The sequence below is a fragment of the Homarus americanus genome, unplaced genomic scaffold (assembly GCF_018991925.1).
Source record: "Homarus americanus isolate GMGI-L3 unplaced genomic scaffold, GMGI_Hamer_2.0 scaffold48406, whole genome shotgun sequence".
Lineage (NCBI taxonomy): Eukaryota > Metazoa > Arthropoda > Malacostraca > Decapoda > Nephropidae > Homarus > Homarus americanus.
This window is the reverse complement of record NW_024753828.1, coordinates 2,563,576-2,591,090: the sequence shown is the minus strand read 5'-3', so window position 1 is coordinate 2,591,090 and position 27,515 is coordinate 2,563,576.

The window sequence follows — 27,515 nt, the reverse complement described above, 5'->3', positions numbered from 1 at the left end:
TAGAAATTTAATGCTGTATGTATCAAGAAAATGTAATACTGCATTATAAAACTAAGAGTGACTTTGTTCCATGCTCAAACCACAGTAATAATAATAATAATAAAAAAATAAAAATAATCATAATAATACGATCAATCTGACTATGTTGAAGCTCTCATCCTGTATCTCCAAATCCCTCACACCCTATACCTCCCTCCTTATCCTCCCACACCCCTGTACCTCCCCTCCTTATCCTCCACACCTTATACCACCCTCCTTATCCTCCACACCCTGTCCCCCTATCCTCCACACCCTAGACCTCCCTCCTTATCCTCCACACCCTGTACCTCCCTCCTTATCCTCCACACCTTATGACCACCCCTCCTTATCTTCCCCACCCTATACCTCCCTCCTATCCTCCACACCCTATACCTCCCTCCTTATCTTCACCCTATACCTCCCCTCCTTATCCTTCACACCCTACATCTCCCTCATCCTACACACCCCTATACCTCTTCCTCATCCGCCACACCCTATACCTCCTCCTTATCCTCCACACCCTATACCTCCCCTCATCCTCCACACCCTATACCTCTTCCCATCCACCACACCCTATACCTCCCTCCTTATCCGCCACACCCTATACCTCCCTCCTATCCTTTCACACCCCATACCACCCCCTCCTTATCCTCCACACCCTATACCTCCCTCCTATCCTCCACCCCCATACCACCCTCCTATCCTCCACACCCTATACTCCCCCTCCTTATCCTCCACACCCTTACCTCCTCCTATCCGCCACCTATACCCCCTCCTTATCCGCCCTATACCCCCTCCCCATCCTCCACACCCCATACCCCCTCATCCTCCACACCCCTATACCTCTTCCTCATCCGCCACACCCCATACCCCTCATCCTCCAAACCCCATACCTCCCCTCATCCTCCACCCTATACCTCTTCCTCATCCCCACACCCCATACCTCCCTCATCCTCCACACCTATACCTCCCTCATCCTCCAACCCATACCCCCCTCGCGCCACACCCTATACCTCCCCTCCTTATCCTCCACACTCGATACCTCCCTCCTTATCCTTCACACCCTATACCTCCCCACCTCCCCTATCCTCCACACCATATACCTCCTTATCCTCCACACCCTATACCTCCTCCCCCTTATCCTCCACGCCCTATACCTCCCCTATCCTCCACCCCCTATACCTCCTCCCTATCCTCCACGCCCTATACCTCCCTCCTATCCTTCACACCCCTACCTCCCCATCTCCACACCCTATACCTCCTCCCCTATCCTCCACGCCCTATACCTTCCCTCCTTCTCCACACCCTATACCTCCCCTCCTTATCTTCCACACCCTTACCCCCTCCTTATCCTTCACACCCCATACCCCTCTCCCTCATCCTACACACCCTATACCTCTTCCTCATCCGGCCACACCCTATACCTCCTCCTCCTATCCTCCACACCCTATACCTCCCCCTCATCCTCCACACCCCTATACCTCTTCCTCATCCGCCACACCCTATACCTCTCCCTCCCTATCCGCCACACCCTATACCTCCCCCTCCTTATCCTTCACACCCCATACCACCCCTCCTCCACACCCTATACCTCCCCTCCTTATCCTCCACACCTATACCACCCCTCCTATCCTCCACACCCTATACCTCACCCTCCCATCCTACACCCTATACCTCCTTATCCGCCACACCCTATACCTCCCCTCTATCCCCACACCCTATACCCCCTCCTATCCTTCCACACCCTATACCTCCTCATCCTCCAAACCCCATACCTCCCTCATCCTCCACACCTATACCTCTTCCTCATCCTCCAACCCCATACCTCCCTCATCCTCCACACCCTATACCTCCCCATCCTCCAAACCCCATACCTCCCTCGCCACACCCTACCTCCCCCTTATCCTCCACACCGATACCTCCCTCCTTATCCTTCACACCCCTATACCTCCCCCACCTCCCCCTTATCCTCCACACCTATACCTCCCCCTTATCCTCCACACCCTATACCTCCTCCCCTTATCCTCCACACCCTATACCTCCTCCCCCTTATCCTCCACGCCCTATACACCTCCCCCTTATCCTCCACACCCATACCTCCCCTTATCCTCCACACCCTATACCTCCTCCCCCTTATCCTCCACCCCTATACCTCCCCTTATCCTCCACACCCTATACCTCCCCTTATCATCCCTCCACACCCCATACCTCTCCCCTTATCCTCCACGCCCTATACCCCCCTTATCCTCCACACCCTATACCTCCCTCCCCATCCCCCACGCCCTATACCTCCCTCCTTATCCTTCACACCCTACCTCCCCCCTATCTCCCCCCTATACCTCCTCCCCTATCCTCCACGCCCTATACCTTCCCTCTCCCTATCCTTCACACCCTATACCCTCCCTCCCATCCTCCACACCCTACCTCCCCCTATCCCACACCCTATACCTCCTCCCCCTTATCCTTCACACCCTATACCTCCCCTCCTTTTCCACACCCTATACCTCGCCCTTATCCTCCACACCTTGTACCTCCCACCTCCCCTTATCCTCACGCCCCTATACCTCCCTTATCCTCCACACCCTATACCTCCTCCCCCTTATCCTCCACACCCCTATACCTCCCTCCCTCTGTCCTCCACACCCTATACCTCCCCCTCCTAATCCTCCACACCCTATACCTCCCATCCTTCACAGCCTATACCTCCCCCACCTCCCTCCTTATCCTCCACACCCTATACATCCTCCCTCCTATCCTCCACACCCTATACCTCCCTCCTATCCTCCCCCTCCTTAACCTTCACACCCTATACCTCCCCTCCCTCCTTATCCTCCACACCCTATACCTCCTCCCCCTTATCCTCCTCCACACCCTATACCTCCCTCCTATCCTTCACACCCTATACCTCCACCTCCTCCTATCCTCCACACCCTATACCTCCTCCCCTTATCCTCCACACCCTATGCCTCCTCCCCTTATCCTCCACACCCTATACCCTCCCCTATCCTCCACACCCCTATACCTCCCCTTATCCTCCACACCCTATACCTCCTCCCCAACTCCACACCCTATACCTCCCTCCCTTATCCTCCACCCTATGCCTCCTCCCTTTATCCTCCACCCTGCTCCTCCCCTTATCCTTCCACACCCTATACCTCCCTCCCCTTATCTCCACCCCTAACCCACCTCCTCCTTATCCTTCACACCCTATACCTCCCTCCCCTTATCTCCACACCCTATACCTCCTCCCCCTATCCCATCCTATACCTCCCCCTTATCCTCCACACCCTATACCTCCCTCCCCCTTATCCTCCACACCCTATACCTCCCTCCCCTACCCTCCACACCCTATACCTCCCCTTCCCATCCTCCACACCCTATACCTCCCCCTATCCTCCACACCCTATACCTCCCTCCCCCTTTATCCTCCACACTCTATACCTCCCTCCCCTATCCTCCACCCTATACCTCTCCCCTATCTCCACACCTATACCTCCCTCCCCTTATCCTCCACACCCTTATACCTCCCTCCCCTTTATCCTCCACACCCTATACCTCCCTCCCTTATCCTCCACACCCTATACCTCCTCCCCTTATCCTCCACACCCTATACCCTCCCCTCCCTCCCTATCCCTCCACACCCTATACCTCCCTCCCTATCCTCCTCCACACCCTATACCTCCCCTACTTATCCCTCCACACCCTATACCTTCCCTCCTCATCCTCCACACCTATACCTCCTTAATTCCTCCACACCCTATACCCTTCCTATCCCACACCCTATACCTCCCTCCTTATCCTCCACACCCTATACCTCCCCTATCCTCCACACCTATACCTCCCCTCTCCTATCCTCCACACCCTTATACCTCCCCTATTATCCTCCACACCCCATACCTCCCTCCCTATCCTCCACACCCTATACCTCCCCCTACTTCTATCCTCCACACCCTATATACCTTCCCTCCCTATCCCTCCACACCCTATACCTCCCTTATCCTCCACACCCTATACCTCCCTCCCTATCCTCCACACCCTATACTCCCTCCCTATCCTCCACACCCTATACCTCCCTCCTTATCCTCCACACCCTATACCTCCCTCCCTATCCTCCACACCCTATACCTCCCTCCCTATCCTCCACACCCTATACCCCTCCTATCCTCCACACCCTATACCCTCCTTATCCTCCACACCCTATACCTCCCCTACTTATCCTCCACACCCTATACCTCCCCCTCTATCCTCCACACCCCTACCTTCCCTCCTTATCCTCCACCACCCTATACCTCCCTCCTTATCCTCCACACCCTATACCTCCCTCCCTATCCTCCACACCCTATACCTCCCATCCTCCACACCCTATCCTCCCTCCCTATCCTCCACACCTATACCTCCCCTCCCTATCCTCCACACCCTATACCTCCCCCTACTTACCACACCCTATACCTCCCCCTCCCCTATCCTCCACACCCTATACCTCCCTCCCCTATCCTCCACACTCCCTATACCTCCCCTCCTTACCTCCACACCCTATACCTCCTCCTATCCTCCACACCCTATACCTCCCCCTTCTATCCTCCACACCCTATACCTCCCTCCCTATCCTCCACACCCCCTATACCTCCCTCCTACATCCTCCACACCCTACTGGCCCTCCACACCCTATACTCCCTCCTTATCCTCCACACCCTATACCTCCCTCCCTTATCCTCCACACCCTATACCTTCCCTCCCTATCCTCCACACCCCTATACCTCCCTACTACCCTCCCACACCCTATATGCCCTCCCTCCCTTATCCTCCACACCATGGCTCCCTTTACTTATCCTCCACCCCTATACCTCCCTCCTTATCCTCCACCCCTATACCTCACCTCCCTATCCTCCACACCCTATACCTTCCCTATCCTCCACACCCTATACCTCCCCTACTATCCTCCACACCCTATACCTCCCTCCCCTATCCTCCACACCCTATACCTCCCTCCTTATCCTCCACACCCTATACCTCCCCTCCCTATCCTCCACACCCTATACCTTCCTCCCTATCCTCCACACCCTATACCTCCCTACTTCTCCTCCTCCACACCCTATACTCCCCTCCCTATCCTCCACACCCTATACCTCCCTATCCTCCACACCTATACCTCCCCTCCCTATCCTCCACACCCTATACCTCCCTCTTCTACCTCCACCTATACCTCCCCTACTTATTCTACACCCTATACCTCCCTCCTTATCCTCCACACCCTATACCTCCCTACTTATCCTCCACACCCTATACCTCCCTCCTATCCTCCACACCCTATACCTCCCTCCCTATCCTCCACACCCTATATCCCTCCTTATCCTCCACACCCTATCCTTCCCTCCCGTCCTCCCACCCTATACCTCCCTCCCTTATCCTCCACAATCTCTATACCTCCCTCCCTATCCTCCACACCCTATACCTCCCCTCCTTCTATCCTCCACACCCTATATCCTCTTATCCTCCACTCTTCATAGCTCCCTCTTATCCTCCACACCCTATACCTCCTCCTCCTTATCCTCCACACCCTATTACCTCCCCCTCCCTTATCCTCCGCACCCTATGCCTCCCTCCTTATCCTCCCAGCACCCAATCCCTCCCCCACATCCTCCACACCCTATACCTTCCCTCCCCATCCTCCACACCCTGTACCTCCCCCTTATCCTCCCCCTATACCTCCCTCCCTATCCTCCACCCTATACCTCCCTCCCTTTCCTCCTCCTCACCTTATACCTCCCTATCCTCCACACCCTATACCTTCCTCCCTATCCTCCACACCCTATACCTTCCTCCTTATCCTCCACACCCTATACCTCCCCTCCCTATCCTCCACACCTTATACCTCCCCCTCCCTATCCTCCACCCTATACCTTCCCTCCTATCCTCCACACCCTATGCCTCCCTCCCATCCTCCACACCCTATACCTCCCCCCCTATCCTCCACACCTATACCTTCCCCTCCCTATCCTTTATCCTCCACACCCTATACCTTCCCTCCCCTATCCTCCACACCCTATACCTTCCCTCCTTATCCTCCACACCCTATACCTCCCTCCCTATCCTCCACACCCCTATACCTTCCTCCCTCCCTATCCTCCACACCCTGTCCTCCCTCCCTATCCTCCACACCCTATACCTTCCCCTCCCTATCCCTCCACAAATCTATGCCTTCCCTCCCTATCCTCCACACACCCTATGCCTCCTCCCTATCCTCCACACCCTATACCTCCCCACTTCTACCCTCCACACCTATACCTCCCCTTCTTATCCTCCACACCCTATACCTCCCTCCTATCCTCCACACCCTATACCTCCCCTCTTATCCTCCACACCTATACCCTCCCCTATCCTCCACCCCTATACCTCCCTCCCTATCCTCCACACCCATACCTCCCTCCCTATCCTCCACACCCTATACCTTCCCTCCCCTATCCTCCACACACCCTATACCTCCCCTTGTCACCCTCCACACCCTATTCTCCCTCCTTATCCTCCACACCCTATAGCTCCCCCCCTGTCCTCCACACCCTCATACCCTCCTTATCCTCCACACCCTATACCTCCCCTCCCTATCCTCCACACCCTATACCTTCCCTCCCTATCCTCCACAATCTATACCTCCCTCCCTATCCTCCACACCCCTATACCTCCCTCCCTATCCTCCACACCCTATGCCTCCCTCCCTATCCTCCACACCCTATACCTTCCCTCCCTATCCTCCACACCCCATACCTTCCCTCCCTATCCTCCACACCCTATACCTTCCCTTATCCTCTCCACACCCTACACCTCCCTCCCTATCCACACCCCTATACCTCCCTCCCTATCCTCCACACCCTATACCTCCCTCCCCATTCCTCCTTCCACACCCTATACCTCCCTCCCTATCCCTCCACACCCTATACCTCCCTCCCTATCCTCCCATGCACACCCTATACCTCCCTCCCCTCCCTATCCCTCCACACCCTGTACCCTCCCTATCCTCCACACCCTATACCTCCTCCCTATCCTCCACACTCTATACCTTCCCCTATCCCCACACCCTATACCTCCCTATCCTCCACACCCTACCTCCCCCCTATCCTCCACACCCTATACCTCCCTCCCTATCCTCCACACCCTATACCTCCCCTATCCTCCACACCCTATACCTTCCCTCTAATCTCCACACCCTATACCTTCCCTCCCTATCCTCCTACACCCTATACCTCCCTCCCTATCCTCCACCCTATACCTCCCTCCCCATCCTCCACACCCTATACCTCCCTCCCTATCCTCCACACCCTACACCTCTTCCCTCCCCATCCTCCACACCCTATACCTTCCCTCCCTATCCTCCACACCTATACCTCCCTCCTTTCCACAATCTATACCTCCTCCCTATCCTCCACACACCATACCTCCTCCCTATCCTCCACACCCTTATCCTTCCCCTTATCCTCCACACCCTATACCTTCCCTCCCTATCCTCCACACCCTATACCTCCCTCCCTATCCTCCACACCCCTATACCTCCCTCCTATCCCCTACACCCCTATACCTTCCCTCCCTATCCTCCACACCCCATACCTCCTCCTATCCTCCACACCTTACCTTCCCTCCCCATCCTCCACACCCTATACCTCCCTCCCTATCCTCCACACCCTATACCTCCTCCCTCCCTATCCTCCACACCCTATACCTTCCCTCCCTATCCTCCACACCCTATACCTTCCCTCCCTATCCTCCACACCTATACCCTCCCTATCCTCCACACCCTATACCTTCCCATCCTCCACACCCCTATACCTTCCCCCCTCCCTATCCTCCACACCCTATTCTCCCTCCCTATCCTCCACACCCTATACCTTCCTCCCTATCCTCCACACCTCACCTTCCCTCCCTATCCTCCACACACCCTATACCTCCTCCCTATCCTCCACACCCTATACCTTCCCTATCCTCCACACTCATACCTCCCTATCCTCCACACCCTATACCTCCCTATCCTCCACACCCTATACCTCCCTCCCTATCCTCCACACCCTATACCTTCCCCACCCTATACCTTCCCTCCTATCCTCCACACCCTATACCTCGTCCATGTCTTCCTCTCAGATTCCATTCCTCCCATTTCCCTCTCTTACCCACCTTCTCTCCCTGGCCGTTCCCTCACTGCTACCTTAGCACGAGCTCAGCCAGGTATTATTGTCAGGGTGTCATAGGGGCGGGGCAACTTGATCCAGGGATAAAATAAGGCGCTGGCTTTAATAGGACGCTCCATCATGAGAGGCCATCACAGGCATTTGGGGGGTGGACGTAAGGAGTGGACTCTAGAGCACATGGGGGTGGGTGAACGCAAGAGTGGACCTACATATTGGGGGGTGAACGGGCGAGGGCCTAGAGTACTTGGGGGGAGGGGTAATGAGTGGGCAGGCGGGTGGACCTCCAGTGATGGCCGGGAAGGGGGCACACCAGCGGGTAATGGGTGGGCGGGCGGGTGGACCTAGAGTACTAGCCGGGTAAGAGAACGTGTTAAAGCAGAGTGGTCACTACTGAACCTCTCCGAAGTATTTGGGCCCACGCGACAATGTCAATGGAGTTTGGTGAGGCATAACATGAAAGTTAATGATACCTGTTCTGCCTGAACGTAAGCCTGTAAACACATACTGTACAGCTGAACAAAATGCAAAGTATCTTTTTAAACTCGAACATACAGTAAAGAGCATTATCATTTTCTGACACAAACGTACAGTACACATGTGTGGTGCAATGTCTCACTAGTGGCCCACTTGACACTGTCTACCTGTTAGAAAAACAACTCCGAGGACAATAGTGCAAAAGGAAGCAAATTAACATCCATTATTATATAACACAATATAAATAATGTACACCATGATAAACTGTAGACAATCTTAACTATGATAATTTTGACGCAGTCCAAATGGCTAAAAATCCGTCAGACAGCCAATAAATAGAAGCAAAAATACCGCCAGCCATTAGACGGAAAGTTTACTCCCCGGACAGCTAGATTTAGCGGGAAAACAGCTCAAGTGGTAACACTGCATTTCCTGAAAGCGACAAAAGACCCGGGACCTCTCGGTGTACAGTAATTTATTTTTTCTTTGTTAGGTTAAGGTGGGGAAAGGATGGAAGGCATGCTGGGGTACAAGGCACAGCCAGACATGAAGGATAGAGAAGTCAAGGCAGATATTAGTTGGGAAGTGGAGCTAAACAGAAGGGGACGACACCCCTTGTTTTACATATTACAGAGTTTGCTGGCTAACTAAGCTAAACTAGGATTTAGAATGAAGTTACACAATGGTTACTGGGGCTGGGGTAATGAAAATAATTATTCATAGTAGTATAATTTTACAATACAAGGTGAAAATAAAATAAATATAATAATAACCACAATAATGATGATGATGATGATGATGATGATGATGATGATGATGATGATGATGATGATGATGATGATGATGGTGAGTGATGATGATGATGATGATGATGATGATGATGATGATGATGATGATGATGATGATGATGATGATGATGATGATGATGATGATGATGATGATGATGATGATGATGATGATGATGATGATGATGATGATGATGATGATGATGATGATGATGATGATGATGATGATGATGATGATGATGATGATGATGATGATGATGATGATGTGATGATGATGATGATGATGATGATGATGATGATGATGATGATGATGATGATGATGTGATGATGATGATGATGATGATGATGATGATGATGATGATGATGATGATGATGATGATGATGATGATGATGATGATGATGATGATGATGATGATGATGATGATGATGATGATGATGATGATGATGATGATGATGATGATGATGATGATGGTGATGATGATGATGATAATAATAATAATAATAATAATAATAATAATAATAATAATAATAATAATAATAATAATAATAATAATAATAATAATAATAATAATAAAGAACCATAAAAATACAAAAATTAAAAAAAAGATGTAGTGAGAAACAAATATGTATGTTGTGTTGTCAATAGTAAGAGAAACAATTGAGACCCTGCAATTGTGTGTAAATGAGGCAGAAAGTCAGATCAGCAACCTGGGACTTGGTCACATATGGCAGCAGGGTCCACCATTAGACAACACATTATGCTTCCAATATCTTCCCAGGCGGTAGTACCTCCCTGTTTGGTAGCTGCCTACTACCTACTGTCTGATTTTACAATTACATGTTTACTCGGGGGCCCCATTATACCACTGGCCCGTCCATTCGCGGTTATTAAATCCAGGTTAATTTGAACATTAACACACATTGACCTTAAAAATAATAATGAGTGTAAGTCATTACATATTACAAACTAAACTTTGCATACCAGAGTCTGAAAAACAAATAAATCATAATTTATACAGTATTCACTTTTTGCAGTCCGCCGCACTATGCCCAAATTGCCCATGTGTTAATTGTAAACTAATTTCATATTGATAAATTATATTGACAATATATTTGTATATTTTAAAGAGGGAAATGTTTAATTGATTACGTTAGATTAAAACCAGAGCAACTGTCATTAATATCGTGTGTTAGCAGGAGTAGCTGAGGCCGTCTACCTTCTTTATACTAAACCCCAACAAAAACAGCGGTGTGTTGTCGAGTATAAAAGGCGCCACAGTCAGGCTAAATAACTCAACCAACAAGGCTCTATAGTGAAACCTACACAAAGTATCCAGGCTCACTACACTCCACGGGCTCTCACACCACCAGACGCTCGGTAAACATCAACCCACCTACACAGCCCCACCACATGGTCCATCTCCTACCTTACCTCTTATAGAATACAGTCCTTATCATCACCAACGAGTCGAGATTCAGCCTTACGGTCGAGTTTCTGGCAGACTCAGCCGGACTATAGCCCTATTCGTCAAGCATATAGAAAGAGGAGTTGACGGGGGAAGAAAAGTGCAAGATCCACCCTCTAAGGAAAATCAATTAGGGGAACTCGACACCTCCAATTCAACATTACTCGGTGATACTTATTCACCCATTAAAGTAACAGACATACTCCTCAACCTAAACACGGATTATTCTCTTATTTTACAGCCAAGACCAGGATGAGGGAGCTGAGAGGGTGACGCCATTTTGACAATGGGTACTGACTGTATGTTCACGTTAAAGATGGGGGTGGATGGTGAGGCTTCCGGGGGTGGTGAAACACGGTTATATTCAAGCAAAGCAGAGTCGAGGTCTTAACTCGGGAGGAGAGAGAAGATGAAGGGATGGTTGAAGGAGCTCAAGGAGGCAACGAAGAAGAGATAAAGACACATAAAAATAACAAGAGTATCGACCTTCGTTGATTTGAAATAGTAAACATGTCGAATGAATGTTATACCACCCCTCTACATCTACCTGCAGGACACTACACCCACGGCTAACAGGTCATTTGCTATACGTACTTCCTCCTCCTCATCTATATTTCTCATACCTCGCAATATTGACACTTTCTACTTACGCCTTTTTAATATACTTCTTTCGTGTAAGACATATGATTACATTCCAATATTAAAGCGAAAGGCAACTTAGCTAGAGTATAAGCCTGGCTGCGTCACTTCGAGTGCTTTGTTGCTGTCACGTGCTGGTATAAGTCCCCTTAACACTTTCTCCCAAAATTCCATTCCAGCTGATGAGGTTTGAGAGCTCTGAAAGGTTGATGACAATACCTAGAGCTTCAAGTCTCAAGTGCCCATGCTCTTACGTCTCAAGTGAAAGGTGACAAATTTCCAACGTCTTAACATTACGAGGCGAGGGACTCCTTCAGCGGCCTGGCCACAATGTAATCACCCACAACGTCATGGTAAAACACTGTAAAAACTGGGTACTGCACTCACCTGTTTGTCGCCATCGTAGTAAATAAGATTTTCCGGAGACAAGACGAACCACCGATCCTTCCAGTTGGTTGGAGTGAAGGACCTCTTGTTCTGTGACCTCTTCGTCATGAACGCTTCTTTCAGCACCTCCTCATTTTTACCTGCCATAGTCTTTGGTCTCGGCGACTTATAAAGCCTCCTAAACTTGGAGCCTAGTGTCTTGTTAGTACGGGTCGATCTAGCTGCCGAGGTAAGAGAGGAAGCGTGGTCGAGTGGGACGAGGGTGGAAGAAGCTGTAGTTGAGGGCGTGCGGTTGAGGAACTTGGTGTTAGAGCCGCGGTGAGAGGTAGAGGTGGTAGTGGCAGTGATGGAGTAGGCGGCGAGAGTGGGGGTGCTGGCACAAGGGGGACCACCCGCTCCCTTCCGCGCCCTGCAACAACCCCCAAAACAAATAGATTAGACACAGAACATTCTAGTCATGCTGTACTGGTACACTTGGGAAGTAACTTATGCAATCTATATTATAAATATATAAGGAATAAAAAAATATAGCAAGAAAATTACACTTATAAGAAAATCGTCACAGCCGGCACAAGAGATAACCGCAGTATCAGGGGGAAGACTGTGATGTGTGGTACAGCCACACTGGATAACACCCTCCTGAAGCGTGTCCAGACCAAACACAACTTGAACCCATGACCGTTGTACCATCACACAACGAGGCCGCCCACACTACTGAACTCAACAATATGATGCAATAAAGCTTACAACTCAGCCACAGCGATAAGTGATGTGCTGCTGGAGTGAATATACACCATTGCCGAATATCTGATTTTAGCAGGAGAACCACTGACCAAGGGCGGATCCAGGGGTAGTCCTGAGGGTACGGACCCTCCCTTTTCACCAGAACATTCCAAAACTTTTCCTTTAATGCAGTATTGTACTCCAACATTTTTGAATAGTAAAAAGTATTTACTATTAACTTCAGAAAATCTCCTATCAAGTGCGCATGGCTTCAAAATGGCCTCAAAGTGCCCAAGCTATTGGTCAGATTTAAACAAAAAATAAAAAGGGGGCACAGCACAAAAAAACACCTCCAGCTGAGGCTCACTGCGCTCATATGTTCCCCCACCCACAACTTCGTGGTCCTCCCCCCCCTTTGATATTTCTGGATTCGCCCCTGCTGACCTTCAATAAATACCCTGTGTTTGTTAATATGGCAGCAAAGAAAGCGGGGTCTACACTCATAACATTTCGTCACCAAAGGTTTTATCAAGGAATCCCTTTGATAAGAAACCTTGGGGAGTAAACGTCAGGAGTTGAGTGCAGTTCTATCTCCAACCGTGTTTCCTTTGCTGCCATGTTACCATTTGTCGAAAAGTATCTCATTTACCTTGTTTTTGCTATTGGTGTATAATTCCTTCCTGCTAAATTAAGCCTCAGTTCTGAGATGAGTTTTTCTTTTATGGTTCCATCGCAACATGGCGCCACTTACGGTTGTGGACGAGACACAACAGTTGGCAAGTTTTCGTTGTAACTATTTACGTCTAGATTTGTCGCCGAAAACATACACCGTGTTGACTCCTAAAACAATTCTGAACAACTGATAATGTGAAGTTTATTTTTAATTTAGTAATTAGTCTGGAATCACATTACTTCTCGACGAAATAGAAAATGGTAAGATGGGAACTCGGCAAGACACAGATACGCAGCGGAAAACTGCCCCACTTATTAAACCGTGTGTACAAACGATAGAGATTACTACACTATTATTTAGCCTACAACGTTAGAGCAAACGAAGCGCCACCGACCTTTAAAGGTGGGAAAAAAGGTTGGGTCCCACAGGCATGACTGCCCGTTCGGGGCAGCATGGCCGGTACTGCTCTCGGCAGCCTTCACTTCCCCAAGTTGTAAACTTAGGTACCCATTTACAACTGGGAGCCTTGGGAGCGCCTGGGAATCGAACCACCGACCCTGAAACAGGAGGCGAGCGCTGTATTTACTCACAGCCTGGCTCCTATTCAAGGTGCACAAACTAATTATTTATGACCAACTTTTCAGCTTCCTTACATAGAGTAACAGTACTTAGGTTAGATTGTAGACAAAACTATCAATTGAATTCGTAAGAATGTGTGTAGCGCCATCCTTGCTCCCACACCTCCCGAGCTGGTGGAGTTGAGGCGCTCACACCCAGCGGAGTTGACCCAAGCTACCTAGTTTCACACTTTACCGATAAAAGTAAACTGCTGCCTTAAGTTCTGGAACAAAATTGGTTGGAGTTGATAATCCGGATTTACCTGAAGCAGTCTAAGAGAGGATTCTGGTGTTAAAGTTACGTGGAGGACAACGGTAGTTTGAGTATGATGCTCATTAAAACTACCCAAAATACTATACTATATACAGTACCGATTTTTAAAAGTAATCAAATTTTAACAACTCAAAGATCATCATACCACAGATACACCTGAGAACAGTGTGTCTCACATGGGGGATTCCGAGATGTAAGAAGAGTAGTTAAAATTAGTATCAGTTAAGTACAATTAAGAGACTTCACAAAAAACAAGTACTATCAACATAGAGCAAGTCTTATGATAAAATTAGTATTGAGGTTTGCCTTTACAATTATGCGTAACCGAAGTAACAAAGAAAAAAGGATTAGTAATTTCAAGTCGAGTAACACAAACTAAACATACATCTACTATACTGTACTGTACTAGTTACCCGTAAAACAGAATAAGTTAGTGGAGGTAGTCTTTACCAACCGCCTTGTGTATACGGGGATCTCTCTCTGTTGAATAAAATCGTCAAGCATTTGCCAAATAATATGCTAAATGTGGTGTAGGTAGTGAAGGGGTTAAGAAGTATCCACGTGCTTTAGCCATACATATTGTGCAGTAAAAGAAATGGACGTGTATGTTTAGTGTAAGATAAAGAAAACAAAAACCACCAAGACAAAACCTGTCGCACTTGGCAAGACATCTTCAGAGGTTCTCATCAACTGAGTTTCACCTCCTGCCGTTTGATTCCCCATATGGATGACCGACACCTGATTCTCATATATCCCTATGCTGAATTTTACCTTCATTGGCAATGTTAGATATCAATTACCTAATTCTCTTAAACGACATAAACATTGTAGTCAAACTGGTCACCAAACTGCACGGAGAGACTACCGTAAACCCAGTCATTTTCTCACCCACGTTTAGGAAGACATTATCGTTAGGATATTTTTTAAGATTAGAGCCTCGATTCCAAATTCATACCTAAACACATGTTAATATAACCCCTAACTGAGGCTGAGCAGTGACAGTGTAAATTCCTGCTCGAGTGAAAAAGCCGAACGATTATATGCAGCCTAGCCTCTCTAGTGATGGGAAAATACAGAATCTAGTAAGACACTGGTGTTACCTCCACACACACACAACAACGCTCTCTCCACCCTGGAAATACCATCCCTCAGTGACCACCACCAAGCACTAGCAAGGTTTGCCAGTGGACTACTGCACCATCCTCGTCATCGCCGCCACCTGCCAACGGCAGTCCCCCGCCCACCTCGTGCAGTATGCCACTGCAACAAAATTCAGCCCATAAGGGCCCGCACTGATAGATATAAGAATAGCACCATCCCATCTATTGTTAAAATAATAAACAACTCCTGAATTATGTACTGTACAGCCCTGTAAATGTATTGAACACATATCATTATGTCTAAATCACATGTAAGTTTGTATATTTTCAGCCACCGGCTGCAACTCTATTAATAAACCGTTTATTATTATTATTATTTTACTACTACTACTACTACTACTTTGCGGTCACTCGGAATCGAGTATGACGATCATCCAGCTATGAAACAACGCTATGAGTTATTAAGGATGCCATCTAGGTTGGTGAGTTTAAAGGTTACTAATGAGGCAGATATGGGACCGACAGAGTCGTTCATAGATGTTGCACATGTGGATAGCTCCATCTAGTGCAAAAGGGGCGACGGCAGCGTCTTTCCGGTACTGGCGCTTCTCTGCCTTGGTTTGCAGTCGGGCTAATTCGAAAATAGTGACACCTCATGTGGAGATCCTCCAAGCGTTACGGTGTGGAGTGATTGTCTCCCAGGAGGTGAGGGGGTCGATTTAGCACTTTTTCAGGTTTGTCTTAAGACTATCCTTATACCTTTTCAGTTGCCCGCCGGCATTACGTTTACTATTCGTTAGTTGACTGTAAAGTAGCTGCTTTGGCAGTCTACTGTCGTCCATGTGGGTAACATGGCCAGTCCAACATAGTTGTTCATGGATAATGGTAGCTTCGATGCTCCTACAGTTGGTGTCAGCAAAAATACTGGCATTTGTTCTCTTGTCTTCCCAGAGAACTCGGAGTATGGAACGTAGACTACGTTGGTGAAAGTTTTCAAGTGCCTTGATGTGTCTCCTGTATGTAACTGATGTCTCACTGCCATATAGCAGGGTAGGGAGGACCACTGCTCGATAAACGTGCAACTTTGTAGATAATTTCACTTCCCTACAGCTGAAGACACTTACAGAGTCTGACAAAGGCTTGAGATGCACATCTGATCCAATGTTGAATCTCTTCATTGTTGTCTGCGGTGGTGGACAGGTGGGAGCAGAGATACTGAAAGTGGGTAACATTAGAGAGGGTAGTACCTTTAAGCTAGATGGATGGTGGAGGTGTGTCTGAACCAGGGGCAGGTTGAAAGAATCTGAGTCTTACACACATTCACCCCAAGGCCGAAGTGTGCATACGCATCTGCATAGGTGTTTAGGATCTCCTGTAGGTCGTATTCAGTTTGAGCGACAAGGGTGAGGTCGTCTGCATACTGAAGTTCAGTAATGGAAGCTGCCGACACCTTTGTTCCTGCCTGGAGTTGTCTTATTTTGAAAAGACCCTTCATTAGGTACTCTATATCCACCCCACCGGCTAAATTGGCACTAGAACGAGTAAGGAAGGCAGCCAAGAAACTGGAATAGTTGGTGCCAGTACACACCCTTGTTTTACCCCGTTTGGAAGGGGAACTCACACTGGGTGTCATTGTGCAGGACACTGCCGTTCATGCCGTCGTGGAATTGCCTCACAATGGCAATGAATTTTGGTGGGCGGCCAAACCGGCTTCCCTGTTGACCGAGTCAAAAGCCTTGGTTAAGTCGATAAAAGCCATGTACAGGTCAGGGCGCTGTTCTCTGCACTTTTCCTGTATCTGGTGGGCAGCAAAGATTATGTCAGTGGTCCCACGTGATGGTCTAAATCCACATTGAGATTCTGGGAAGAAGTTTTCCGCCTTAGTTAATAGTCTGTTTAGGACTCGGCCGATAATCTTGCCAGCTATGGATAGCAGCGAGATCCCGTGGTAGTTGCCACAATCTGACCGGTCTCCCTTGTTCTTATAAATATTGACAATGGAGGCGTCTTTAAGAGCTTGGGGGAATTTCCTCCTTTTCCCATATATTCTCCAGGAGAGTGTACAGACGGCTAGTAAGCAGTGGTTCTCCTGCTTTATACACTTCGGCTGGGATTCCATCTGTTTGACGGCAGTAGCTATCTCATTCAGGGATGGAGGATAGCTGAGAAGGGTCAGCTTTGGATACTGAGGGACCTGTTGGGTAGTCAAGACATCCACATCAGTGTTTTGGTTGAGCAGTGAATGGTAGTGCTCTTTCCAGTGCTGACTGATGCCTTCTTCGTCTTTAATTAGGGAGTTACAGTCGGATGAGCGGAGGCGGGCTGTGCCCTAAGTGATTGGCCCATAAAATGTTTTAGCGGAAATTAAAAATTTGTGCATCTTGTGTTGATATGCAAGTTTTTGCGTTTCACATGCTTTATTTTTAAACCAGTCATTCTTTAGTTTGCGAAGTTCACGCTGGGCCGCCGCTTTCTTCTTGCGGAAGGTATCAGCTTTGGTCCTAGACTGAAGGTTGTTCTGCCAGTCAGTTAAAAGCAGCACGTTTATCATCCACGAGTACATTGATTTTTGGGTCATTTTCATCAAACCAGTCCTGGAATATTCTTTTTACCTGGCCGAGGGTCTCTGCAGGTTTTTGTCATGACAGTGTCGAGAATACTCCATTCGGCACTGGGATTTGGGTTGTTTGTTGTTGGGTTGTTTATCAGCCCATGTTCGAGCTGCTCTGAAATCATGTGCTACTGCTGGATCTTCCAGACACGTAGTGTTAAAACCTCTTCTGGGGGCTTGTTGCCTTCGCTGTTCTGGGACGACGTGAAGTGAGAGCTTGGCTCTGATGAGCTGATGATTAGTGTTGCAGTGGTCTGAGCCACACATTGCTCGGGTGATGAGGACATCAAAGCAATCTCTTTCTCTGACAATGATGTAGTCAATGAGATGCCAGTGTTTGGATCGTGGGTGTTGCCACCTACCATTGAACTTGTCGGCCTGTGTGCATCACACTTGCTGAGGAGGAGTAGGCCATTGGGATTACACTTGCCAAGTCCATTTCTCCCTAGGATTCCCTGCCAAATGTCAGCATCTCTACCAACTCTGGCATTGAAGTCACCAAGGAGCACCTTATCTTCTCTGGGGATGTAGGTTAGCACTCTGTCAAGGTCGGCGTAAGACGCCTCCTTTATATCATCCTCTGCATTCAGTGTTGGGGCGTATGCACTGATGAAAAAGGCATGACGTGAGTGATTCAGTAGGACTCTGAGCGTGATGAGGCGCTTGTTGATCCCAACAGGCATTTGTTAGCCCGTGTAGGATGCGTTGGCGGAGGGCAAAGCCAATTCTATAAGTGCGGTTTCTCTCCGCTGCAGGCTTACTCTTCCAGAAGGTATAGCCAGACCCCCGTTCTGTGAGTCGACCCTCGTTCGAAGCCGGGACTTACTAATGGCTGCTATGTCGATATACCTAGCCAGCTCTTTTGCCACAAGGGCAGTTCTTCTTTCAGGATGTGCATTTGTGCCAGTATTCAGAAGGGTCCTGACATTCCATCCAGTGACCATCAGAGGTTGTATAGTTTGTTTTTGTTTTGATCTGTGAATATAATTGTGTTTTCGACCGCATAAGGATGACCTTACTGGTGCGGTTGCCCAGTCAGGGTGGTTCTTTAGGTAGGCTATGTTTAGGGCACCTTTTCTAGCCCCCTCCCCAGATGGGGTGAGCAGAGTGGTTCCTCGAAAGGGCTGCTCAGTCGCACAGACAGGACCGGATTGCACTGCTGCCTAGATCCCAGTGCATAAACGACCATCTTATCTGTGCCGCCCATGTGCAGAATTGTGACTAGAGACTCCAGGGGCACTCGCTGTCGGGAAGAACTACGTGAAGGACCCTTGGAGGGCTCGCCAATACATGTCAACTGACAAGGGAGAATATAGCCCGTCGACGCTGGACCGACATCTGCAACACATTCTGTCCAAAGGAAGTCAATGCGTATTTATTCCAACTTTATATGTTTGTTGTTACGTCTTAGGACGTCACAATACATAGAGTTTAGTTTAACAGTGTCCGGTACCTGTCTATAATCTGGTAACCGTCTGGATTACTGTGTTCTACTAAGTCACCGATCAATATTTAAAAATAGATTTATTAGAAAATTTAAATTAGGGCGAGATTGTTAAACTGACAGTCTCTTGAGGAAATCAATACAGAGGGTCTACACAATGTCCGATCTGGACCGTGCATCAAGTGAACCACTAGAGCACACACACCCACGCCTCCCAGCCTTACGTAGACGCCTTACTAAAACCGTCCGAACGTTCACAGGAGTCTTCAAAGCTTGCATCTGGAAAACAAGTAATTAAACATCAAGCTTTATCACGAATGTACAACATAGCAGCTCTCGGTACATCAGCTGGCTAGGCATCGGGATCACCTGGATATTAGACAACCCAGCATACTGTATTTCACCTGATGATTATACACCCCTAACGCTACCTGGGGGGGGGGGTCCCGCTAACATTAGGTTTAGTTTTTAATCGTGTCCAATCTTGGTAATCCCTATTTCCTCTACCACAACCCGGTCAGTTAGAACAGTTTGCCGGGGCTAAACCAGAGAGCAGACAACGGTGATGTACTATACCGCAGTTAAATGTTTTAAGGATCATGTTAAGAGAGAAAACTTGGTTACAAACGTCAAAATCGTTTATTAGATATTAGATTCTATACAGTAGCTGTACTCTAAGTGACCATACAAGACATGTAAATGAATGTCAACGATTAAACTGAGCCTCGCATCGTAAGTTGGACCTGTATAAATTTATTTCTATTACCTTAACTTTCTGCCGCAGAGAGGCTGAATAAAACCGCACAAGAGACGTAGTCACAACTAGAGTCTTCAGCGAAATCTTTGGAATCCTGACTGATTTTGTCGGTAACTAGTTTAATCTTATGGATCTAACCTTCTTAATAACAATCCCAGGAGCGTTTAAGTTCATAAACTTTATTTTGTTGCGTAAAAGACAAACAGTTGATTGCGACCTGTCTGGAAGGTTCCCTGTACTGTATATCAAAGAGGGACGCTCTCTTAATTGAATCTCTCAACTATAAAATTTCAGAGCGATACATAGTAACTGGTTATTACTGCACAATCTAGTCATCTACTGTACCGTCATGCTAATAATAGTAAGGCCGGTGAGTCGCACATAACCTGGTGTTATTACGTCACGTCACAATATACACCACTATTATACACACTGTGTCTATCACCTGCCCCCAGTACTGTACAGTGAATAATGATTTCTCATTGATATTGAATGGTGTAACAGAGAGAGAGAGAGATCGGCGATGCTCTGAAGTTTCCAGGGTTAGAAAAATTCACATTGTTCTTAAAAATCAGATCCATTTAATAAACATTATGTTTTTAAACGTATAAATAATTAAGAAAATATTCTACTACATTTCAACATATAGCCTACTTAAAAAAAACATTACACATAACCGGTACACATCCATCACATTTTTCCATTTAATTTATACATCGATTTACAGTAGATGAGACTTAACAGCTTAAACCCTAAATTGGTATATAAGACGTCTGTACTATTCAATTATTGAGTGTACTACAACATATAAATCTTCCCAGACGACACTGGCAACATGGAAACAAGCTTGATCTATACCAGTACAGTACAGGAAGTGTTGCCGTACTGGTGCTGCAAGGCTTCATACTTTCATTACCCTGTTATTAAGTGAAGAATGAAGACTGAATCGTGTGGAATACTAATGGAAGACGGGGAAGGGAAACACTGAATGATGGACTGTAGGCTGATACTGAATGATGGGCTGTAGGCTGATACTGAATGATGGGCTGTAGGCTGATACTGAATGATGGGCTGTAGGCTGATACTGAATGATGGGCTGTAGGCTGATACTGAATGATGGGCTGTAGGCTGATGAATGATGGACTGTAGGCTGATACTGAATGATGGATTGAAGGCTGATACTGAATGATGGACTGTAGGCTGATACAGAATGATGGGCTGTAGGCTGATACTGAACTGAAGGCTGATACCGAATGATGGCTGTAGGCTGATACTGAATGATGGGCTGTAGGCTGATACTGAATGATGGGCTGTAGGCTGATACTGAATGATGGGCTGTAGGCTGATACTCGAATGATGGGCTGTAGGCTGATACTGAATGATGGGCTGTAGGCTGATACTGAATGATACGTAGGCTGATACTGAATGATGGGCTGTAGGCTGATACTGAATGATGGCTGTAGGCTGATACTGAATGATGGGCTGTAGGCTGATACTGAATGATGGACTGTAGGCTGATACTGAATGATGGACTGTAGGCTGATACTGAATGATGGGCTGTAGGCTGATACTGAATGTTGGGCTGTAGGCTGATACTGAATGATGGGTTGTAGGCTGATACTGAATGATGGGCTGTAGGCTGATACTGAATGATGGACTGAAGGCTGATAACGGGGAAGTAGAAGTAACGTTGATGGTCTACACTAGAGATTCTATTGGAAAATCTTAACTTCAAAATATCAATATAAATTAATATGGGATATAAATTTATTTTGCCAACCCTGGAATAATCCTAACTAAATTGTCAAAAGACGAAAGTTAACTACCACCTTAACATTAGGTAGCAATTGTGATCATGTTAGTTGTATTACCTCTGATATTATGACCCTACAAGACCTTTCTTGACATTTGGGAAGCCAATCAGTGCTTTATATTATGTATATAACTTTACAGTGTTTCATAATTGTCGACTATTATCCAGCTGGTTATACAGGACACTGGAACAACAACTTACACTTTACAGGATATATAAAGCACTGTATACAGTACTTTTCACCACAACACAAACACAACAAACCGTTAATGCCAGCCACAACATCAGGATAGATCAGAAACACTAATAATAATAGTGGACATGATGTTACAGTACCACAACATAGGGTGTCATTTTTTCGTTATGTTTAAACTGTATTCTGTACTCATTGTGGCATTTTGGGAGCCTCTGTGACTATGGCCAACACCATCAGATGAGGTTACAGATTAAATAGTCTTCCCAACAATGTACCGGTACCTATTTTCCAAGACGTTACCAATTCTGCCCAACTCCCGCCAAAACTGTGCACGGACACCAGGAGTTGGAAAGTCACGAAATACAATATCAACTAGCGGATGTTTGTATCAGTAATGCTGGAGGGGGGGGAGGAAGAGAGGAGGAAGTTCTGAATACTAAAAAACTGCAGTAGCGAAACAAATTATAAAATGAAAAGATGGAAAAAATATATTCGTAGAAGAAAAAATTTCGTTGTTCCGAATGAAACATAAACAATACTAATCTACAAGTCACCAATGGTAATTCACTAATAAAAACAGGTACAGTATGTAGTAACACTAGGTCACGTAAATGTTTCCAACAAAAAGCGACATGATAAAGGTATACTGTAAGGTTACACAACATGGTCACAGGAAAAGAAGTTTTAAATGTGGCCTCGATAGCAATAGAGGAAAGACACTCCCAGACTGAGTTCCATTTCGACCTGAAGTTTGATGGAGTTGAGAGTAATGGAAGAAGTCTTAAAAAAAGTAAAAAAAGAAAAAGTCAGAGGTAACACGGAAGATGTGGTCCAACGTGCCCAGGCTAGAGGGAAGACCGGCCACTCTCAACATCAAATGTCATCACCCTTTTCTCAGTCACCATGAATATATAAATATAAATATATATATATATATATATATATATATATATATATATATATATATATATATATATATATATATATATATATATATATATATATATATATATATATAAAACGAATTTCCAATGTTTTCACGAAATTCGGAGAAATTTCTATATACTATATTTTAGAAAAACTCACAATTTATCACACACTGAGATGACTGTTTATGCTAAACATATGATTGAGTTCAGAATTTATCACCTCCGTAGGTGTATTTTCATGATTTGATTCTTCTAATTCATCATGAATTATATGTTAAACTTTCCCCATAATAAACAATGTATGACAGCACGAGGAGAGCTGTACATCTTCTTCCATTCACACTGACACCCATAAGTATCACTCAGGATAATCAACACCTCTAAAACTAGTTCCCCTTGTCTTACATAGCTATGACAAACTTTATGACAGTTGATAAAGTTCACAAATTGAGAGAATGGACAAGAAATAGATGGAGAGGGGGAGAGTAAACAGAAGATGAAGGGGAGTGTGGTAACAATTAAATTCGCTACCAAAATACACCATAGAATACTTTTGCACTTACCACCATGAAGTCACGACCTTAAAGTTCGGTAGATTTGGCATCCTGTGTACCGCCGGCAAGGCCGTGGGCTTGTAACACACGTCTTGCCAGGTGTGCCCACCGTTTCTCTGTAGATGTCGGTCACACTAGAATAACCCGTTATAGTACCTAAGTACATCCTTCTTTCCTCACACAGCCAAACTGTGGAATGCTCTGCCTTCTTCTGTGTTTCCATACTTATACAATCTGCCTCACTTTAAAAAGATGGTTTTCCGGCATCTTCGTGGTGTAGATTAACCTTCTTCTCTATTTTTAATTTCTGTTCTTATTTTTTCGCCCACTAGGCCCCGTTGTGGGTCGTTCTACCTGTGCCCGGGTGGGCTAATTCCCATAAAAAAAAAATTATATTTTTTTACTTAACCTTGACAACGTAAAATGAGAAACTCCTTCACTTTATCTTATATAAAAATGCGAGTACATTATCTCCTGGATATATACAGTGGCTAACCTCCAATTACTTTTCACCTGTATAAATTAACATAGAGGCCTCTTACATAATAAAACAATGTATCATATCTCAGAATTTGAGCCACTAAGTAACAATGGTTAATTACACGGAATAAACAACGGGGAAAAACGTGCACAAAGAATTCCTGCAAGTCTAACACTACAGTGAGTGACCTTAAAGAGATCTGCATAGATTTGCAAGTCAAAGTAATTTTCTAAATTTAAAGCTACACTTCTACACGCCACTCTGAAGACCTTCATCTGCGGGTACAAGGGTAAGCTCGGATTTAACCACGAACAATTTACTTCCTCACAAATTCGGCATTACTCGAGTTTACTGTAGACCTTACTCTGTACTGTATGTTCCTCACGCTGCTGGTTATGTCCACACGGCAACATGCAGTGACGACGACAGATTCCCTTCCCAGAGGACAGGAAGCACTGCACATCACCCCCCCCCCCGCCCCACCATCTATCTTTCTAGTGATAAGACTAAAAAATATTTTGTGTATATTGACTGCGAAAATGTCAGTCTCGATAAAAGACTATTAATGGCAATACTCACACACACCCTTTGGCTGCCTGTTCTTTCATTAATGTTAATTATTGCGCGCGCACACACACACACACTCAGGAAGACCAAATTCAAGTGGAAATACAGACTCCATCATCTGTCTTTCACGCTACCAGCTGTTTCCTGGATGACTACCCCCTCAGTTGTACCTGTAGTTCATGGAGTACTTTCCTCACCCCATCTACTGTACAGTATACTGTACAGTCCTCGGTCTTCCCCTTCCTTCTGGCATCTACCTTTACATTATACTGTTTTTAATACGAATCATTGTTCGCCTTCTCTCAATATGTCCGTAACTTCGGAGCAAATAGGATTACGCTACTTTACAAAAAAAAAAAAAAGCTTTTGCGAAAAGTGAGATAGTTTGTTAACATACTACGAAGAGACTCGCCCACTTCCTGACTTAAACCGCTTCCACCAATTTCCTCCTCCGCACTTCCCATTAAAAAAACTTTATCGACCCATTTTCTGACACGGCAGTTTCCAACTTCCTGAAGCCCCCAGGGCCTTTATGATGCGGAAACTGGTGGTGCTGGCCAAGTTATGGGCAACTCCTCAGCGGCGACATCGCTGTTGCACAACAGGGACCATGATGGTGGACTCTTCCAGCAAAAATCAACTGTCATAACAGATACATACAGCAGTTCTTCTGAAACTGTTTGATGAGTTTAGGGCCAGCAAGGGCTGGTTCGATAAGTTTAAGAAAAGAACTGCCATTTATAGTGTTATTAGGTATGGTGAAGCTGCCAGTGCGGATAAAGGAGCTGAAAATTTGTGGTAGAGTTCAAGAAACTGATGGATGAAGAGGATTATCTTCCACAGCAAGTTTTTAATTTGGATGAAACTGGGCTGTTCTGGAAGAAAATGCCCAATAGGACATTCATCACAAGAGAAGAAGTTACTTTATTGGGGCATAAACCCATGAAGGACCGTCTCACCCTATTGCTTGGTGCCAATGTTTCAGGGGATTTCAGACTGAAGCCAATGCTCGTATACCACTTTGAGAATCCCAGGGTGTTCAAGCAACAAAAGGTGGTAAGAGGACAACTTGGGGTTTATTGTAAGTCAAACCGTAAGGCATGGGTAACAAGACAGCTCTTTAATGAATGGGCAGTTGAGGTGTTTTTCCCTTCTGTGAAGTTACCTCACCACCAATAAACTACCTCTAAAGGCTCTTCTCCTTCTGGATAATGCCCCTGGTCATGACCCCGAACTTGCCAGCACTTTGGAGGCTCGATTTGACTTTGTCAAAGTTTTGTTTTTGCCTCTAAACACTACATCAATTATGCAGCCAATGGACCAAAAAGTAATCAGCAACTTCAAGAAGCTGTACATGAAGATGATGTTCAGAAGGTGTCATCAGGCAACTACCACTGATCCTGATCTATCACTGGCACAGTTCTGGAAGACGCAATACAACATCCTGGAGGATGTAAAATTGATCGTGTTAGCATGGCAAGAAGTTTCTATTCGATGCCTGAATTCTGCATGAAAAGCACTGTGGGCATCAGCAGTCCATGATTTTGAGGGATTTGAGGAAGAAAGTGAGTTGGACAAGGAGATTGTGTCCATTGGTCATTCAATGGGATTCGAAGTGGAGGAGGATGATGTGGAAGAGCTTGTGATGTCTCATGAGCAGGAACTTTCTCCTTATGATTTGAAACAACTGGATGAGATGTTAGAAACAGACAGTGATGAGGAGGAAAAGGAAGTGATGACCATATGTCTTCTTCAGAAGACTTAAAAAATGTTGTTCACTACTGGGAGATGTTTAGGAAACTGGCTTCAAGGCACCCTGATGTGGAAACAACAGAACCGATATTGTGTGTCGTGGAGGACAAAGTGGTCTCCTTCAAGAACCAGCTAATGATCAGGAGAAATGCCACACAACCAACACTTGACAGCTTCTTCTCTAAAAGGCAGCGTGAGAAAGATGCTTCCCCTCAGTGTTCCTCTTCAAAAAGGAGAGAGGATTTTCATGTTAGAGAATCTGTCAGCCCAGAGGTTCCTCACATTATTATGGAAGGTTACTCACCTTCCAAGAAGCATTAAAATGCTTCTCTTCTCGCTTCTCTTCTCCCTTCTCCTCCACCCCCACTTCTATTCCCATCATCATCATCAACCAGCAACATTCTACATACACACCTCAAAGTAAGTGTATTGTACTGCATTTTGTTTATACTTTGTATGTACTTTTCTGTGAGCTGGAACCAATTACCCAATATCCCATTGAAATAATAGATTCGGTTAACGAAATTTTTGGTTAACGAACAACTTTGTGGAACAAATTGTCTTCGTTAACCGAGGGACCGTCCCTCGGTTAACGAACACAATTCGCTCCAGAAGGTCGTTCGTTTATGGCAAATTTTGTTAACCGAATCCATTGTTTCAATGGAATATTGGGTAATTGGTTCCAGCTCACCGAAAAATACATACATTGTAAAAAAAAAAAATATGCAGTAAAGTACACTTACTTTGAGGTGTGTATGTAGAAGGTTCCTGGTTGATGATGATGATGGGAATAGAAGTGGGGGTGGAGGAGAAGGGAGAAGAGAAGGAAGTGGGGATGGAGGAGAAATCACCTTTCAGTGGACTCATGCTTGATGCCGTCATTTCACCAACAAAATTTTAAGTTCACTAGGTGTAATTCATGATTATTTTATTTAAATCAACACTGCAGTGTGCTATATATTATCAATATGCTAACTAAATTTCAGAATGACCAATAATTTCAATGTAAAAATGAAAAAATATTTAAGACACAAACAAAATAGATGTTCACTCCACTGTCAACAAAGCCAGATTGACGCCT